The sequence below is a fragment of the Cygnus olor genome, chromosome 4 (genome assembly GCF_009769625.2).
Source record: "Cygnus olor isolate bCygOlo1 chromosome 4, bCygOlo1.pri.v2, whole genome shotgun sequence".
Classification (NCBI taxonomy): Eukaryota; Metazoa; Chordata; class Aves; order Anseriformes; family Anatidae; genus Cygnus; species Cygnus olor.
In genome coordinates, this window is record NC_049172.1 from 32,931,689 (window position 1) to 32,949,823 (window position 18,135).

Below are 18,135 nucleotides of genomic sequence, written 5' to 3' on the forward strand. Positions count from 1 at the left end.
TACTTAGGATGCAGTGTGTCATAATGGTTCACTAAAATAGTATTTATTGAATTATTTGGATAGTGCTTCATTTGGTTGGTATGTGATACACACATTTGCATAGTCCGTTTCTGGCATTTCGGCTTCCCAAACTCCTGACTTTGCTGTATATGTTTTCCCTGCTTACACATACAGTTCCTATATTATCTCTGAATTATAAGGGTATTTGGGGCTCAGTCTGGGTATGAGATGTATATAAATGTAAACCATTGTAACTTGGAAAAGCAAAATTACTTACTGCTTACTACATGAACATGATGGATGTGTTTTCTCTTCCCTTTACACATTATCTATTTGATTCCTTTAGCCTCTTGTCGATATCCATATTCACTGCAGCACCTTCTTTTCCATGAGCAGAAAGTATTTTTCTTCAAAGCTGATGTGAACGCAGCTCAATGTATCATTCAGCAAGCACTCCTGCAGCTCAGTCATCCTACAGGCCATATTAGACATAGGATCCTTGAATCTATAGCCAAAATGAGCCTTACTGCAGAGTGTCTTCTGTAGTTAAGATAAGCAGTAGTTTGCAAAGTATTAGGGGAAAATCCTATACTCTGATCTGAGGTATATTATAATAGGATCTACTTAATATTCAATAGAGCGCTTTCAAAACGCTTTCATTTTAAATACAGTCAAACGTATTGCAATCACATATTTATCTCTCTGGAGAGCCAGAGAATATTTTCTCCATTGTACTGCAAATGGAAAAGAATACTCTAGCGTATCTGACACATTCCTTCGGAGATTTTCAGTGCTTTAAATCAAAGCGCCAAAACAAGGGTTTATTGTAGCAACCCAGAGGGAAGCATCATCTCCAATATCCTGATTCTCTGCAGCTGCTCATTCAGCATGGATGCAACCTGGTTATTAACAGTAACAAAGCTATCAAATGGGGACTTCCTTTGGAAGAAAGACCTTCTGTATGTCTGCACTGCAAATTCTGTACGTGTAAAAGGCACCCATACAAACGTAAAGGAGTTTATATGCAGATGCATACTCATTCGTTGTCATCATTTATATGTACGATGTTTTCCTTATATTAAATAAAACATGTAAGGTGAAAAGGGCCATCAAGTTGAAAAGTCAAGAGTCAGAACAGGTGGTAACAGAAGTCTTAATTCAGCTCCACTGGACAGAGAGGTTATGATATTGTCCTTAATTATACACGCACACTATTTCCTAGCTAGCCTCCTGCCTCATTCAGTACTCAGGATGTACAGAGCTCAGAGAGCAAGTTATTATAACCTCTTCATTATGCTCTCTCAAATTTTGGCCCTTGGCCTTATTCAGTAATACTCAGCCTTATTTAGGATTTCCTATGCTGACTACAGAGTTACTCTTTGTCTCCTGGTTGTTTCGACAGTATTGACCCCCGATCATCTCAGCTATCGCAGTCAATTTTGTTAACTGTCCCCACTTTTCAGACAAAGGAACTGAGATACAGTGGAAAAGAAAAATACAAGATTCCATGGCCTAAACTGAAACACAAGACTGTGTTTATCAGATTATACAGCATTTTAAAGCACTTTGTATTTCAAAGCAAAGCCCCACTAGACATCAGCTGTGGCTGTGAGAGCTCAGCACATTTACGGCACTAAGTAGTTTTCTACTTTTTGTAGAAAATAAGACCTACAATAAGTGACTGCTTATCAAAACTTAAGGAACTTCTCTGGGTTATTTTGTGGCGGATGCAGGAACAGACTACAAGGGATAAGAATGGCATCTATTTGCTTTGTCCTTGGCATTATTCTTTTCTCCTAACAATCCCCTCAGCCTTTCACCACACACCTCCTCATTTCTGCAACAATGAACTATACAGCTCCCATTTCATGTACTTAATGAGGCTGGAGCCTCTTTGAGAAAAAAAGCATGTAATAAAAGAGTGCATTATAGTGTTTATGCACATGAATATCAATTTAAGATTGCAGAGAAAACTTTGACTGCAGTATTTCTTAACTTTTGACTGCCTGATTTTTGCAACATTAGCATTGTTTTAATGTAGGAAATTACAGTTAAAAGTGTCTAGGCTTTTAATACAAATTTTGTTAGGAAGAACGATACGTAACAGTGAGAGCTTTAGATATATTTTAGTACAAGCTTCTACCACTTGAATTAATGAAGCCACCGTGACAGTGGGCCATTGTTCCGCAGGATGACCAAGTAGCAAGGGTGTTTGAAACAGACCTTCAAAGTAGGTTTGATGGTAGTAAAGGATGTTAAAACTAAGAATTCTCTTCGGCATTTTCCAGATGCCTCAAGATTTAGAGGAAATATGCCCTCAAGTATGACTTCCATACCTTTTATGTTTTCTTTGACACTATGATTCCTGGCATGTGGAAGGAGCAAACGCAGGAGAAATTCAGATCAAGCGGTGCACTTGTTGGACTGCACATATTCAGTCTACGCAGGGGGCTATGGACAACATTATGCTATATAACAATCACAGATTTTGCCAGCAGTACTAGCCTATAACAAATTAAATATATCACCTACTCTACAAAAATTAAGAAATCAAATCTAGGAAAGCAGAGGGGTGTGTTTCAATGTATCCCAAACTTTGTTTCTTTGGGATTCCATCAGAGATGACATAAGGCACATTTGCTTTCCATACAGTGATTTCAATCTGTTTCTGGAGCAGTGCTGCATGTTACACCTTAGAACAAAATCTGGGCAGCAATAATGAAGCACCTTGCAGAAAGAATTAAAATAGTAATAATAAATAATAAAAATAAAGGCCTGTCCATGCCTCTGATAAAACATCCATATCAGAATCAGTTCAAACCCTTTGCAGTTCACTCACTGCTGTTCATGATAAATTTATCAAGGGTAAAGACATTCTTACTCTCATAAACAAATGACTCTCCAGGTATATATCTAAGCTGAATGAAAAATATGGATGGTGCCAATAACTTTGGTACTCAGAAAAACATCCTATTAGATTATCACAATTTAACTGAAATCAGAACAGGATATATGATGGGTTGTTAGAACATAATTCAAGTGCTTCTGTTCAGAAATGCACACAGCTTCACATAATGAGACGCATGCATTTTCTAATAAAAGCATACATCTCCCAGAGAAAACAACCCACCTCTACTTCCGTGTACATAAAACATCCATCTTAACAGCTGGAGAATGCTGCCAGGCAGTGATCTGGGCCATAAGGAGCTTATCAGTTACATTCCTTCCCTGCCTCTCCCCTGCAAATACTCTTGGACCCAGTTAAGCAAAAGAAAACAGAGACAGATTGTAAGACAAGCCATGGGGCAGAAAGTTATTCTTGATGTGGAAGTATGCTTTTAACAAATGGAAACTAGTGGTATGATACTGGATACAATTTTATTTTCCTTTCTAAGCTATGGAAACATCCAGAGTAGGATCAAAAATTCACAGGCATGTGATACCAGCCCTCATCCCCATCTGACAGCAATGGGTAAATCAACCATTGCACTCAAAGGCGCTCACAAAGATACGCTGCCATACAACAATATGTTCCTTGAAACCCATATTCCGCAGATATGTGTATTTTGGATGGGGACACAGTCCCAAACTCAGCAGGAAATGTGTTTCTTGCAGAGACAGAATGCAGCCCATCAGCTCTCCCATGGAGGCAAGGGCTCGTTGCTGCCTTAGGGCGTCTTGCTCCTCTGCACGGGGCTGCTGCCTCCCCATGCCAGTTTGCCCCAGAGCCCCCCAGGAGCCCATCGAAGCAGGAAGGGCTGCCCCACTTGGAGCAGCTGATCAGTACAAGCCAGCGGCTCCCGTGGCTCCTGCAGGCCCTCAAGAGCCACCTCCTGCCAGGGAACTGTGGTGGAACGAAGCCTTTCAGGATAAAAGAGCGGTGGCCTGGTGTACAGCTTCCCATGCCCCACTTCAAATCCTACTTACAGCCAAGTTCAGCTGGCCCGGAGTCTCATTCTCTCTCCAGATGGTGATTAGTGCCCACACATTGGTCTCAAGCCATAAGGCAGCATGTTCACAGGAAGGCCTGTAGTGAGATGTTAGCGGTTGAAAAGAAGCAAAGCCAATGATTGCAGAAGGAGCAGACAGCTGAGAGAACAGCGTGAAGCTGCGCTCCATGGCCTGAGCAGTGCTGCCTGTACAATTAAGCAGCTTCCAACAAATCTGACCTCTGCTCAACCGACTGCAGAAAGCAGACAAAAAGGATCCTCCCCAGCAATGACTGCTCTGTTCTGCTACAACAATGCAGAAAGCAGCTCTACCGTAGGGGATGCTCCACCACTGAAACCTGTTCACCTTTGTACAGCACAGCAGAAGACTTCACAGCAGTTTTGCTCAAAAATCTAACCCAACTGGCAATGTATTTATTAATAAAAGTACCATCCATGGAGAAATATAATGTGTAAAAAGAACTGACCACAGGCAGGATACTGGACTGGCATGGACAAGGCCAAGGAGTAAGTGAAGTATTATCGCTGCTGCTAAATAGTCTGGGCTGGTATCACAGGAAAAGTGCTGCTATCACTGATGCAGGTTTTCTGATTTTTGCTTTTAAACACAAAGGTTTACAAGTGCTCTGATCCCACCAGAAGGACTTCACCCATCTTCTACAAATACTTTTTTCACTTCTAAATACATTAATTCAATATTTCACATGGAATGCAGTTAACTTGGCGATACTGCTCGCAACACTCCATATTAATCCAACTCATTTTAGATTAAACGCAAGGCCAAAACCTTGAATTCAACCTATACTTCAATAAAAGCAGCACTGAGAGAGAAACTAAAGCAGCATGGGATTTTGGCAACTCACATCATGGAAAAGGTGGCGCATGGCATTTTGGACTTACCATACCTTCTGAAAGCTTTAAGGGCCCCGGTCTTGAATATGAAAATTACTATGACTGAATTTCAATTAAAAAAAAAAAAAAGTGTAGGAAGTGCAACTTGTAGAGAAGATCATTTCCCATAAAAGTAAAAAACAGAATCTAAAACCAGTAAGCCCAAGTAAAAGTAGTTAACCATATTGTCTTCATACTCAAGTGGAAAGCTTTGAAATGCAACTAACTGATGCTGAGCGACTTCCTTTCTACTCCATTGTCCTCTTAGCTTTTCTTTGATTGGAATTGACTGTCAGTCTGGTTTTCTTCAGCCAAATGCTGATCTCAAGTGTTATAGGTGACTAGAAGAAACTGTTGTTTGCTTTGGATATAAAACCAAGTTATTGTTTGTCCATTGTTGCTATTTTAGTCCATACTGCATCAAAACTGTCACTCATGGCATGACAAAGAATCAGAACTAAAAAAAAAAAAAAAAAAGAAGAGTAGATGATGGTGGCTGCAAAGGCAGACAACAGGTGAAAACAGAGAAAATAATGGAGCTATGTTACCCTACCAAGACATGAAAAAGTCACAAATCATGAAGGTCCACCCAAATATAAAAACTAAAATAAAACAAGAGAACATGACTAAGGAAAAAAAAAGTATGACTCATCAAAAAGGCTCAAAGAATGGCCCCAAAGGAAGTTCAGTTAAACAAAGCGTTTCAGTTTCGTTATTAAATTCCTAAATCAGTGTCAATTTGGAGAACTTCGATTATCGGGACATTTTTTAAAAAGGTATACACATGATTTTAGACTACAACCTGTCTTGGTTTAAACATTGGGACTGGACTCTCATCTGCGTTCAAACTTTGTTCAGGTCTGACAGGTACACAGGTAAAAAGTGAGACTTCCTAATGTTTGTACTTCCTATACCATAACTTTCTATGCCCTTTTCCCAGAAAACAAGACAGAGCTGCTGATAAGCCCTACCTCCCAATGTCAGGTATATCCAAAGTTGTCTGGTGTTCTATTTAAGGACTCCATCAGCAACAGCCCCACGCTGCCTGCCATCAATCACCTGAAAACAGCATACAGAGCAAGGATGGCTTAGAAATTTTAAGAAGGAAGAGGATGTTTTGCAACCTTTAAAGCATTTTATGCCACCATATAATTTAATATTCTTGCTGTACTTCATATCTAAGAAGAGACAAGCATCTCAAATAAGGTTAATGTATTTACCCTAGGAAGCCCCTAATGGGGCTACACGTTGACTGATAAGCACTGAATATACCCATCCGTGTACAACGCATTCACTTCAGCATGTGATATATATAGTATGATTCAACAGAAGCTGTGCTCACTCCAGTATCCAGTATCTGTTTCTATGGATTCAGATTTCAGGTTGTGCAGAGTTCAATTCAAAATATCGTCTGTGCTTTTCTGAATAAACAGGTTTGAATTAGGTCCCTAACTCAGCCTTTATAAATTCAGCTATAGCACGTAATAGGATTATTTACCACTTTTATAAAGTGACAAGCGTCAGCTACACAAGTATTTGGGGAATTATACAGTTTGAATGCCTTCAGTTAAAAGCCAGCCTCTAGCCTCCATATTTTTGTAAGATCAAAGCTGGTATTCTCCGTTTAGCCCCCATTCAGAAAGAAGTTGTCAAATCTCAGCCGGAGTTTTTCTGCACTCAGACTTTAACAGCTGCTGATTATCCCCTATCACAGTTAAACCTGCTGGAAGCTGTTTGGAAAAATTCTTCTGTAGCTTCATTTCTCTGTGCCTTCCCCAAAGCGCCAGGCAGGGTGACCAGGTAACCCCCAGCTCAGAAGGGAGCGCCAGCCAAGTTCCCCCATAACTTCTGATGCTTGCTGGCCCTGGTGGGACCCCCCCACAAATTAATGTGGCGTGACTCTGCACAGCTTTCTTCAGGGATTCTCTGCACATACAAATCAAAGAGGAGAGGCAGGGAAAGTGTGATCCTATCTTTGTCGCTGAACCACCTGGTTTCTACCCCTTTTTCCCCATAGACTCCAGAAACCTGTACTCCTGTTGGAGGAACTAACAGAGGAGGTGGACAAAGGGAAAGGCAAAAAGAAAGGTATTTTGATCTCCAAAATCCATGCGGGAGAGGCTCAGCTTTCTTTCTGGGATAAGGGTAAGGAGAAGCGGTAGTGGTCACTGTCTGTAGCATGTAAATTTAACTCAGCCAAGTCTCGCGTAACATGGGATGGGAATGAGCCCCGAGGCCACTGAGGGTGGATTCTTACCATCACAGGCAATACTACGACAGATGTCACATTCCCAACATCTGTTCCACACAGCACCGTAAATCATCTCTTTCGGTAAAACATACAGACAACAATCACAGAAATGTAATGTGCCATAGGAAGAGAGAAGAGATCAGGGTCCCTGAGATGACACTGGATTATTTAGATAACACTTCAAGTGATCCAGAGAGGCTCATGACTCATACCACAAAGCACTGCAAAAACCAAGCCAATCAGCCAAAAACAAAAACACCTTAAAAACCAGCAGTCCCATTCTCAAAGCAAATTTCCTGCTGAGCCTAAATAAGACAACGACAATCAGTCTAAACAAAAGCATGATAGAAGTACACCAAGCAGGTACTTGAGAATTTGTTGGCATGGCGAGCACACATATATCTACCCTGGTTCTAGCTCCTCTCTCGTTGCAACCAGTCTAGCTGATTCACCGGGTAGGAAGCAGAAAAAAAAACAACAAAAAACAAATCAGCCTCAAGTCAGCCACCAACTGCAACCTTACTGTGCATCATGGGGCAAGAAGGAAAAGGGGCAGGAAAAATCCCTCCTGATGCACAGAAAAAAAGTCACGAAGCCCTGATGCATCAGAGTAATATAGCATAAATCCACAAAAACAAAAACAAAAACAAAACAGTTATCCAGACTCCTTTCAAGGAAGATAACCTTTCCCTTGATATAGCCATGGGTGTGTGTGTGTGTGGAATAATCAGGGACCCATAAGACAAACTAAATGTCTTATGTCGGATACCTCCTCTTCCAGTTCCACACCTAAATTTCCATAAGATGATCAAAGCGCATTTAAAACACTCACCTTCCTATTCAGAAGGCCACTCTCAATTGGCTCCAAGCCATGTTTTTTCCAATAGTTTTCTGGATTTCGTCCCGAATCGTTATAATTATAATCATTTTAGATGTTTGTTTTGCTAATAAATATTTTACCAGTTTTAAGTGCCTTGGAACTTGAAATCTGTCTCAATTCCATTTGCAAAAGCTCAGGGAAGCAATAAAATGGACTAGCGCAACTTAGACGAAATTAATTCCATCTTGGGACTTTGGTAGCAAAACAAACCAAAGACTGCTGCATCTTCAGACGAAACTCTGTCAGTACAGCTCCCTACAGCTCATATATTATTCGCTGTTAAAAAAAAAAAAAAAAAAAAAGTTCCTGAAAATTCCTTATGTACTTGCAGACAGAACAAAAAGTATTGATATCACTGCACATAGCCACATTAGCACGGAATATAGCATATTGATTTTAATTTCTTTAAATATGTAAAGTAAATGGATTTGTCTAACCATACATCACAGATATGTGGTATACACAACTGCACGAATTAATGAAAAATCAGCTACAGTCAGGTTTGTGTGCAGTAGTGACAAATGCCAAAATAATGATACTCTTGACTTCATGGGTTGCATTAGGCAGACATATAAAATATCTGTTTTGGTGTAATTTAACATATAGCATCAAAATAGGTCAAAATTAATCGATATTAATGCTGCTGTTGAAAAGAGAAGCCTTTAGCTGCCCTGCCTGCACGTTCCCACTGTCTCCCTACCACTGGCAACAGCACGGTTACTTGGGCATCTGGATTGGAAAACTGAACTGGCTGAAAACCAGCTCAGAAGGGAGAAAAAAATCCAAACCCAACCTGTAGCAGAGCAATTAGTCTTTGATGAAACAAGCTCCCTGATCCAGCTGAGCACACAGGTGCTATGACCAGTACAGGGAGGGAAGCGGAAGAAGGACTGTGTGAATCCAGTCTGGTTTAAACAGGGAATGAAACCAGGCTTTTGTTCTGGTGGGTGGAAAGAAAATGATTCTTGGTGTAAGCTAGACAAATTATAACGTTGTTTTGGAACTCAACCTCTACCAGTTTATCCAGCACAAGAGGATACAACATGTTTGAGGAAAATAGTACCAGGACAAAAACAGCTGTATTAAGGTCAGGCTTCAGGACCAATGAACCATTCTGCTGCCAAAGCAGTATTTAGTGCTTGATTTGCAAAACAGGTGCTGCTTTGCACCACGAAGAGAGACCTGGGAGTCTCACAACTGCATTAAGGACCAGACAGGCATTCAGGGGATGGGCCTTCCCATCCTCCCCCACAAGCCTTTCTCATTTACCATTAAAACCTGCCTTCATTTTTAAATGACAGGACTCTTACATGTCAGATTACAGTCATATATTTACAAGGGGTTCTCTGACCATATCCACTGCTGAAATACTGGTCTACCTTGCTCACTTTGAAGGTCTCTCTGGGCATGATGGTAGTTGCAGCATCCGCAAACAAACTGAATGAATTTTACAATATTGTGGCCAAAGAAGCTTTTATAAACAGTTTGCCTTTACCTATGGATGGGAAACATTTTTCTAGTGATTACTGCTCATCTACCATGAAGCATTTCTTTTCAACTGCTTATCTAACAAGGAGAGCATTTCTCTTCTTCAAAGCAGCTGATTCCAGTTTCTGTCAAGGTCAAAAATGCAAGATTAAAGGGAACCTGCAGCAATATGATGGTTTCTATGTCCCGCAAACTGATCACCCTTTGTTTACCATCAGATTCCCAGTCTCTGAAAATCAACCCATGAAAACACAGGGTGATCTTTATTGTCTTACTTAAATTCCTTTCTTCACTAGTATCGAGACCGGCATATTATTAGGAAAAAAATGCTATTTTGACCACTTGGAATACTAGAAGCTACATTCATCCTCTTATTTTCATCTTATTAAGATATCACGTAAGACAAGAAAAAAAAATCATCTTCTAAGAAATCACAACCATTTATCCAAGTTCTTGTAAAATGGTCTATATGTTTTTGGCTTAGGTATCTCTTTCTTTCTAAGAGCATAGTAGGTGAGAATACATGCCAGTCAGCATTGAACAAGTAGGTAATTTAAATGTTAACTGGTAAAATGTTAACATGGTAAAATTACAAATGGTCAGTGACCCTGTTCTGGCCAAAATGAAGGAAGATGATAAAAATTATAAGTGGAGTCAAATTTCTGAACTCCACAACTGTAAAATAATCCCAGTGCAGAGTTAATATTAGAGAATCACAGAATGGTTGAGGTTGGAAGGGACCTCCAGAGATCATCTAATCCAACCACCCAGCTCAAGCAGGGTCACCTAGATCATGTCACACGGGATGGCATCCAGGTGGGCTTTGAATATCTCCAAAGGAGACTCCACAGCCTCTCTGGGTGGCCTGTTCCAGTGCTCTGTCTATCCCATTGCCCCATCTGCCTGTTCTTTTAAGTGTGTAAAGATTTGAAAATTTATGAAAATAACTATTTATGGAGCTATTTGTGGGCTCTTTTTGCTTCTGTCCTGCTCTGTTTGTTTTTTTAAAGGAAGCAAAATATGCCTAAATTAACTTCTGTTGCAACTCCAGATGAGTCAGTGCAACTACACCTGGGATTAATTTGCCTAAGTGTGTCTGACCATGTTCTCAACAGAGTTCTCTGGTCTGCTCAGATAAACCTTCACAGTTTTTTAGGTAAACAAACATGTACTTTTAGGTGTCATGACCCATAGGTTGCTGGAACTGGCTAAATTTGAGGTAGAGCTAATTGGGTTGGGGATAGGTCATTAAATTTAGTCTTCAACTGCAGAACTCTCTTGGCTACAGAAATCAGAGCTCATTCACCAAAGAAAACGCAAGGCCTCCCCTTTGCAAAAGCTTTTCTGCAGCGATACTAGATAATGGGTTGGCATCAATTCCCCTAAGATAAACAATTAGAAATATTTCAGAACTTTAAATAATTAAACAGGCAAGAAGCAAGCAATGATTCAAGTATGCCAAATGTGAAACACAAGGGATGGATGGAGCAGAGCTTTTCAGGTAGAGATTTGTCTACGGAAATATTAGAAATACTTGCGATTCATAAACATGAAAGCAGAATCAGGAAGGGAAGGGTATGAAAGTAGTAAAGAGTGAATATAATATGTACAAGATTTTTTTTTCCAGTTTGAAATACAGATTTTAACTTGTAAATTGAATTGACATGCAAGAAACAGCATTCCTATCAAAACCACCCAGGTGGATTATGTTAGTATTTCTAGCATATAGCACAGTGACAAAATGAGCAGTGATTCCCACAAGTGCTGGCACATAGAAGAATGCCTAGCCTTAGGGCTGATGCGTTAAGTCCTTTCAGTGCTAAGTGACAGTAATGTGTAAGAGTCACATACTCATATCCGTTAGGATACAAATACCAGAAATGAATTAACTGATTTGAAAACATTTTTTGGATGATAGGAAATCAGCACAGTTGGATCTTGGAGCTGAAGTCTGAAATTGCACATAGCAAGCTGAATGGTGATGACTATGCAAGCAAAATAAATTTTAAAAGCTTTAAAAAAAAGAAAGGAAAATCCACTGCCTAGACCATTAGATAGTGACTTGTATGTCTCACAATGCTTCCCATCGTGCCATGTTAATAAAGTTTATTTTGCATTCTCACAACAGTCTCTTTCATTACATATCCTTTCAAAACTCATTTCTTTAAAAAGACTCATGCATGAACTGTTCTTGTTAAAGCATTTAACACGCCAATTAAAACAGTATGAATAAAAGAACATTTTGTAACTCAAAGTGACTGAAATCCCAAATGACGGTGTGATTTTAAGTTCTGATTCTTTGGTTCTTGCTTTTTTTTAAAAAAAAAAAAAAAAACAACAACATTCTGCCTTCTTTTCTGCAATCTTTTCTTGTCCTAATGTTAATTTAAAACCCAGTCTGGCAACCTTCTATATGGTATCAATTGTCAGTAAGGCATTCCTTGCTACAAATTGGTGTGTCAGATGAATCTCTTCAAGAAAAAAATGCCTCTTTGTATTGAGCTCTACATACATATGGCCATGGGATAAGTATGCAGTATTAAAAAAGAGGAACCCAGAACTATTTTGTTGGAGCTTATATAATTATCAGCTTTAAATCAAGAAATACTCCATTTCTGACAATATGCTGTTCAGCACTCTCAATCCCCTAATCCAGTGGACTGCAGATGAACTTTAATAAAAAGGGTATATAATTCAATCATGAGATGAATAAGTTAGGACATTTCACCATAGAGTGTGAGTGGAATAAATCCAGCCAGGATGTACTGGGGCCAAAACTACTCTCTTGTTCTTTGAAAACAAAGGCATAATAAATGTTTACCTGAAGTAATAAAGATTATCTACCCAGCCCCTCTAGTCCAAAGCATCTCATGATAGAAGACACCTGTAAAGACTGAAGGGCATTTCATACATAAGCAGTACATTACCACAATTCCCTTCCAAGGATATTAATAAGATAAATAAAATAATAAAATAAAACCAGACCCATCTGTGCATCTACTACAATTACAAATATATTTCAATCCTTACTTCAGGAATTAATTCCAATATGTTTTGCCTAATACATTTATCATAGAAGTCAGATTTTGCACTTAACCTATTTCCAGAGTTCAACATACCTTTCTACCTATACCTGATTCTGTCATCTCCATTTTCCTCCTCCTTATTGTGCAAACTATTTCTTCTTCCCTTTTCTGACTAGCACTGCCATCCTATGACATCTCCCTTACTTACCCCATAAGTGCCTCCTTTCATCTGCCTTTAAAACCCTAAGACTCCACCTCAGTGCAAGGTACTTCTAGCAAGGCCAGAACTCCCAGGCCTCTCTTCAAATCACCAGGTTTACCATGGTCCCCAGCTGCTCTGGTAAAGACCACAATTCATCTTTAACCTTTGGAGTTGGTGTGGAAGAAGAAACCTTGGCAATTACAGTCCCAGTGCTCCATTTGGAAGGCTAATTTAGGAAATGAAATGAAAAAAGGGGGGGAATGCATCTGTTTTGTAAGACACTAGATTAATTTTTACTTTAATACTTTGCAAAATGGCCTTCTTGGACTCCACAGCCTGGCTCTGCACCAAACCATACAATAATGAATACCAGAGGCTTTGTGTATAAAAGTAAAACTGAGAAAGGCAAAAGGATTGAAGCACTGTGTAAGAATATTAACAGGACTGAAAGTTAACGTACACAGACACCAAAGAAAACCTACAAACAGAATAAGAAATGACGTGCTAACCTTTACTCCAAGTCTTACTTTTGTTCCTGCCTTTCTGAAAGGTGGAGTCCATAGGAGAGCTCCATGATGAGGTCAGTTTGTGTGGGAAGGGAGAGCCAGGTTGTCATCAACAAGAAATGCCATCGCAGTGCCAGAACAGGAATAGCTGAGTATTCATCACGTTAACAGACACAGCTCCGTACGCCCAGACAGACCATTACTGAAAGCAATGACTCAGACTTCCAAATGCAAGAAAAGATTTGGAATGCAAGGGCTCAACGCCGATAAGCTAAACTATCTTTGCTAACGAAAAGGGTGAGGAACACAAGCGTGGAGCTCGTCCTGCCAATGGCTTGCCTGCCTCAGGATTCTTCTCACCTGGGACTGTGGACTTTCCACATACAACAGAAACAAGGTAGCTGTGGCATGGGTCAACACAGTGTGACTATAAACCTAGTGGAAAATCCGAGTCCATATAAGCAGCAAGTATCTTAGGGTGAATTATTTAACATTGGAAAGCTGGGTTTTATCATCTCCCTGGTTTCGTTTATGGCTCCTCAGTAAACAGAAGCTGGTTGTCATTTAAGGCTCTTCAAAGGAACAAGAATATATGCTGAATGCTATTACCTTCTGCCTGTTGTAGGATTAACAGCAAAAGGCAGCAGCCATCTACTGCCCAATAACTCAGGAAGAATTGCTGAAGGGTCAGTAAGGTACTAGGAACTTCAATCAGAGGCTAAACAAATTTGTTTCCTACCCCCAAACTCCTCCAAAATGAACCCCACCACTGCACTCCCAATTTTCCCTCTGGGAAGAAGATCAGAAAGACACCAAACCACATGTATCAGATGTTATGTACATCACCTAGCATACTGTGGAAAGCACTCAGGGATACTATGGTGATGAGGATGGTATAAAAATCTGTGTGACAGATAATTTAAAAAAAAATGCTAGGAACACAGTAGTAAAAACTTGCATGGAGGGGGCTTTCTTGGGGTTTATTTCCAGAAAGTTTTAAAACAGAACAGGAGCAAGAAATGATAAAACCAAATCAGATTTAAATGAACTAGGTTTTCCCAGTAGGGAGAGCTGCTTTTTCCTGAATCCCCTGGAGTTAGCTAGGTCACGATTTAGTAAACAGCAGCCTCTGGTAGAAGTGCCTGTATTAACCCCTAGGCTCCTGAAAGAGGTTGATGCACTACTGTCAACGCTTCCTATCTGCATAGAAATAATGAGACAGTGACTGTTCAGGAGAAATTAATTCCATACACACCAATAATAGTGACTGGGTGTGAGTACTAAGCAGGCTTTCTGCAGCATAAGCATGGGTCTGGGTATGTCAGCATGGGACAACAAATAGCAACGTGAAGTGACTTAACATGCAAAAAGCCCCATTTGGGGCTGGGTTTCTTTGGTAGCATCATCAGACTTCCCTAGAGAAAGGCTCTGCCTACAGGTGACGACCACACCTGATATCCAACTACTTGAATTCATGGCATGTAGTTCAGTACATTCACACGATATTTATAAATATGTAAATGAGGAAAAAGCACTAGCAGGAACACCACAATGTTAGCAAAGCCACATCGGTGTGAAAGGCTTCCATTCCTGATGACAACATCAAATCTAACAAAAATAAGCAGCTTTACTGGTGAGTCTGAAAAGACTGCAAGTGAAATTGATACTATGGTCTCAAAAGATCTTAAATGATATCTTCGTGAAGTTACAGTAAGATACCTTGTCTCTTCAGATAGCTATGATGGTAAATTTCATAGAAGATCTGAAGCTAACTTTCCACATCAGAAATAAATCTAGGAGTAACCAGCAGTACACATACATAAATTCACCGAAAGAAAAAAGATACAACAACAACAGAACAAATCACCCAAACAAAACATCAAGATATTTGATAGAAGTTAGATTTAAAGCTGTTTTGTAGGGATTCAAAGATAAACTGTAATTAAGAGATAGCGGGTTTTCTAGAAGATCCTAGTGGATGAAGCTTTGAAAATTTAACCAGGAGGGAATTAACCGATGAAAGAAAATTAAAAGATTATTAGCAAACAAATAATTAGTCATCAAGCTAGATTCTCCCTGCAGATTTTCTTTTTAAAAACAGGTCAAACTAAAAACATGCAGAAGTCTGCAACAGTTCAAGAGATGAAACATTTTTCCTCAACTGAGAAGCCTGATACAAAAAGAAAATTAACTCATCCACAGGATTGCTCCGTGAGCTCTCACTGGGCAAACATCATTCAAAGACCATCAAACTGCAAAATGCCAACAGGAGCTCTGGGGGCAGGAGGCCTCCCAGAGTCCATCCTGGGATGGTGAAGGACCCACAGGGGGTCCCCTGACACCATCCCAGCCCACTCCTCCCATGCAGGACTCTGAGTAGAGCCAGAATGGAGGGAGGCATCAGCCAAGGCCAGGCACACAGTGGCTGCTGCTCCTCAGAAGCAACTGGATCCAAGGGGACCAGCTCACGCAGGTTCTCGTAAGATTAACTCCCACTCAGAGACCTGCACCAGTTTGTGACTGGACCCGAGGCCAGAAAATGGGACAGGGCTTTATACCTCATGCTTACTTGAGGGTTTAGACCAGTGGTGGACTATCAATAAACCGATCCTGTTTACCTGTAGACAAGTATTAACTGCATCTGGCCGAGGGACATGAATACTTCCATGACTTAGGAACATAACATAGCAGAAAGGTAAAAAACATTTCTCTGACAGTGATGAGCCAGTAAATCTAAATGGTTTTCATAAATAGCTCTGTGCTATAAAAGGACAGTGGCGTTCTAAACATGACTCAAACACAGGGACGTCTTTCATTGCTTTTCTGCTTAGTCACCTCTCCCAGCTTTACCAGTGTGCTCTTTTGAGTTTTCTAAACAAATGTTTATTTTCTTTCGTTATGACCATTTTTGCAAGAGTGAGTACAAAGTAAAAGGCCGTGATTGATCATAATCCTCTGATGGAAAAGGAGATCCCATCATCAGACTTCTGGACTAGGCAGAGTCATGGCATGGGTCAAAGTCCTACTGACTGGCAATTATAAGCAGCATTCCATAAAAGCCAGTACTTGGGAGGCTTCTTCTGCAATCCCCTGTGCCTGGGTGTGGCCCTGATCCTTTGTGACATGAATCTTACAGATGCTTATAACACAAGCAAAAAAACTCTGCGGTCACAATAGATGAAGAAGCTAGTGATAGAGTTGCCAGGGACAAGATCCTAAACCACTTCATAGCAGATACAAGGCCTCAGGCAGAAGGAAGATAAGGAAACCCTAACACAGTCAGTATTAATCCAGTGGGACCTTCCTCTGCACCTACAGGCTGAGCACTAGAAACTCCACACTTGAGCAAAATTTCAGAGCAGTAAAGAAGATAAGTGCAACAAATGGGCAGGTCGTTAGTTCTGACTTCTTGATGACAGCCAAAAAGGATCCAAAAGACAGTGCTCCTCAAATCCAAGAAATCACAGGAACATGTGAAAGATTACAACATTTACATTGCCAAGGCCAGGGGATGAAACCAGCCTCATCCACTTCAACAGTATAGCATTTTACAAGGACAGATAGAGTTTCTCCCTGTACAGCCTCAACTGCCAATGGCTAGCTAGAAAAGTTCCCTGAATCCCTCTAATCCCACTTATCATTCTCATTCCCTTGGAGAAAATCAGCTTGGATACAATTAGGCTGTTCAAGAAGAACTTAGCAGAATATCAGAATCCCTGTACAATAATAAACAGCATCTCTCATTACACTGAGGCCATATCCTTACATCCCATTAATGCCAAGGTAATAGCTGACAAAAACATTTTTTCCAGTTGGCAACATCCAAGAAGAAAGGCAGACAACGAAGGGGGTAGTTTCACAGCAAAACCCATATATGAACTTTATCATTTACTGGGATCAAATTGCTGAGAGCTCCAGTTTACCATTTCAAACACATGAGCTGGTACAACGATTAAACCAGACTTGATAGCAGATGCTGAAAAAACACATCAGCCATGACACAAAAACCCAGACCAGCAGCTGCTGTCTGCCTTATTTATCTATGGGGATTGCTACCAATCTCCACATGCTTCTCCCTGGTCACATATTTCTGTATCCACCAAGACAGAGACATCTTAAACCTGATAACGCCTTACTATAGTGAGCAAGTGCTCAACACCACAGTATGTCCTAGATTTAACATAAAAGACAAAAAACACAGCGAGGCCAGCCCAAGGGAGCCTGCTAGGAACGAACCTGATTAGCAGAAACATTACAACATACCGGCTGAATCAAGGGTTGAAGCATTGCTGGTATTTAATTCATCAAAACTGTTTTCAAATACTTGAATGGCTGAGTTGAGTGCATTGCCAATGCTGTGAGCCTGACAAAAGGAACCAGCCGAAGCCTTGAACTGAAGCTCTTTATCATTACAAATGAAAAAACGTAGACACGATCAGAGACAAACTGTCATAACAACAGAGGGACTAAGAAGTTCAGATAGTGAGTATCTTTGCAGGTGTCTTCTCTCTATAGTCCAGGAAGATCCACCAAATTCAGCACGGAAACAACGAAATCCATAAATTTACCTGGTAATCTGTGCAGTGGGTATGTTAGAAGCTAAGAGATATCACCGGAAAAAGAGGGAGAAGCAATGGTACTGAGAAGACATAACTGGAAAACATTAAGGCCCCTCATACTGAACTGAGCAGGCAATGTGACTGCGTTCATTCGAGGTACATGTACACTCGGGCACAGTTCCTGTGCGAGGCCCAGGGAAGACCAAATACACAAATAACCCACTGACACACTGTCTCCCCTGGGACTCTGGGAATTAGGCCAATTTCACCATTCTCAAGTCCTATGCAGATTAAAGGGGAAGTTCAGCCACCTTCAAAAGGATTAACACACCCATCCTCAGATTCCGTATGTTGTTCTATACTTAAAACAATGTCAAAACTT

At 40.4% G+C, this 18,135-nt stretch overlaps 1 long non-coding RNA gene across 1 annotated transcript; it reads right to left on the reverse strand.

Moving 5' to 3' along the window:
- Positions 1–3,944: 3,944 nt before the first annotated feature.
- On the reverse strand, positions 3,945–5,901 carry LOC121069317. The gene is made up of 3 exons (XR_005819380.1): positions 5,813–5,901; positions 5,069–5,298; positions 3,945–4,027 (listed from the first exon to the last, which is right to left on the reverse strand). It is a non-coding gene; the product is annotated as an uncharacterized LOC121069317 (long non-coding RNA).
- Positions 5,902–18,135: the final 12,234 nt, after the last annotated feature.